Here is a 2,743-nt window from a genome sequence, read left to right on the forward strand (position 1 = left end):
ATTTATACTTACTTTTTTTCTTTGTAGATTGGTATTTACCCTTATGCCACTCAGAGTTATGTTTGGTCAGGGCTGGGTTGCATCCTCAAAGGAGGAGGTAAAAGTCACATGAAAATTCAGGTGGGCTTTCAGACCATCTAACACAATAACATTCCATGAGTAGATGGTATTATGTTATTTTACTTTTTGTATCCATTTCATTGGGAGCAAGGACAAAAATGTAGCATCTATACTTTGCTTATCGAAACTGACAAAAGTGTTCTGCTTTTTTTTATTAGTATTTTGTAAAGATGTTCTGCTTTTTTTTATTAGTATTTTGTAAAGACTTTTTCTTCTTAATTTGTGAGAAAAGTGTAATTTTTATATTTCTACTCAGATTCCAGTGTTTTGGATTTTTTTAGAGGAAATTTATTAAAAAAGAGTTTGTCCTTTTTTCCCAAATATTATTTCAAACAAAAAGAAATCAAAAGACACCTGAAAACACCTGTAAAATTATTGCTTTTTTTCTCTAAGGCAGGTGAGGCTAAAAAAGGGAAGAGATTTGGCAAGTAAAGTACAGTTCTGTGATTGCCCCCACTGCCTGACTGCATTCCCATGACTGCCAGACAAGGAGACAAGGGTCTCTCACACTGCGGTAGCGTCGCTCAGCCTCCAGCTCTGGGGAAGAAAGCCATGCTGAAGGCACAAGGAAAACAAGTCAGTCTGGTCTAGAGAACCTCATTCAGGGAAACAGCACCAACACATTCTTAGAACACAAATAAAAAACTTCAGAGCTACCTCACCTAGGAGCATTTTCAAAGTCCAAAATTAGTGCCATTCATCAGTGTCTCAGGTCCTGTGGCAGCATCTCGGTCACTTACTACAGGGAAACAATGAGTTTCAAACTACTTCTATACATCAAAAGAATACATGGATAAAATATAGAGACATACAGACAACTGAGGAGCATGAATGAGTAGGATTGTTGCACCTAAATGAAAACAAGGGGGACTCTCAGCCTCTGCACGAAGCAGTGGGAGCTGTATAAGTGAGAAGGCAGGAGCAGAGGGGTCGTGGAGCGCAGTGGCAGTTTGAGTTGCGTAGACACTGTTGTGGCAAACCAAGGCCGAAAAACCACCTGTAAGGGGTGTAAACATGGATTCACAGTGTGAAATTCTGAGTGTTTTCACTTGAGTCAGAATGATTAAAGACTGCTTTGATGATGCCTATTTGTCCATTGTAAATTCTCTCAAGGCTCAGTTTCTTCTTATACTTGATGATTTACACAGAAAAATATCCCATATATGATAGCATGCCCTCGTCAGTACCTGCACCATATGTAATACAAAGGGAGGTGTTACAGTGAAAAGAGTGGAGTGACTGATTCTCCAGAAGTGGAGTTCATTGCTGCTCAGGGGAGTCAGGGACGCAGCGTCGGTCTCCTGATTCTTCTTAAAGTTCATGTCCTTTGGGACAGGAAGTCTTCCCTTGGGAAGATGCCCCTCTATTTCTTTGTTGGAAATGGCAATTGACTGGCCAAGACAGAGAGTTCTGGATATTAAACCATGTTGAGGATTTTAATAGTCTTGGGCTTCCGTTCTTCTCTTCAGTCCAGGGAGACCAGCAGACAGAAGCCGCCATTCCCTGTCCTTTCTCCTCCCCAGACCTGAAGCACAAATGTGGGTGAAAATGGACATCTTGCTGAGAAAGAAGGAAGGAAAGAAAGTCCGTAGTGGTGTATTGGACTTGCAGAGGGAGAGAGCACACCTAAGGATGCAAAGTGGAGGTTGGGAATAATTGGGTGGGGGACAAGGAATATAATCGCAATTTATGGTAATTAGGGCATGCTGCCAGTATGGATCTGGCCATCACATCTTGGGTACAACTGGTGACAATCAACTTTGTATCCCATGAGTATTCATAACCAACTAAAAAAAATGAAGGCATTGTGCCAGAAAGACAGCCGTGGGGTATTTCCAGAATTTGGAAGCCACGTTTCTTGCAGCTCCATAAGTTAACGATTAAAATGTCAGAGTCACGAAGTAGAGTGGAGTGTAATGTTCAAAATCAAAAAAATGAATCTGGATGGAAGGAGAAGTGCAGGCAGCACCACACGGCGTCTCCTTATCCTAAGTGCCATTTTCTGTTCTCGCCCTCCCACCTTTGTGTTCTCAGCACCTTTTCTTCCATTGGATGACCAATATCTTTGTATTTCCCATTGTATTTTCTCACCTAGAAACATTCGGCAAAACTAATTCAAAGTAGGGCTTAGAAGCCCACGAAGAGGGCAACACCCACCACGGAGAAATGATGCACAAGCTGTGAAAGTCTGGAGATTAGGCAACTAGGAAAGCACCCAGAGGGGAAGTAATTTTCACCTGTCACAGCCTTCTCTGTGGTCATCACAATACCCAGTGCAGATGACCTAAAGAAAGCTCCTGGATACTCAGACAACTGACTTTATTTCACATACTATTTTAGTTTATGGGGATCTCATCTAGCATGTAACTGATTTAGAAAGTAACTCATGTTCCTTTTAGTTCTCGATTCAGGATCACCTTTAGTCTAAAGTATTTAGTCAATGACATTTTCCAATGTCTGTTTTCATTTTTTTGTCTTTGAAGACTAAACTGTTTCTCTAAGCTGATTGCTTTTAATGTTTTTTTTTCTCTGTGTCTGCTTCATTCTTGATGTTTTTCCTATTGGCTGTGCTGCATGAACAGGCTGTTGCTGCAATCTCAGCAAAATGATATTGAGGGAAACT

At 41.0% G+C, this 2,743-nt stretch overlaps 1 pseudogene; it reads right to left on the reverse strand.

The window, feature by feature from the left end:
* Window positions 1-809: 809 nt before the first annotated feature.
* Window positions 810-1,546, reverse strand: LOC103610212 (annotated as a pseudogene).
* Between the last annotated feature and the right edge of the window lie 1,197 nt (window positions 1,547-2,743).

This window comes from Galeopterus variegatus, unplaced genomic scaffold (genome assembly GCF_000696425.1).
Source record: "Galeopterus variegatus unplaced genomic scaffold, G_variegatus-3.0.2 Scaffold10761, whole genome shotgun sequence".
NCBI lineage: Eukaryota > Metazoa > Chordata > Mammalia > Dermoptera > Cynocephalidae > Galeopterus > Galeopterus variegatus.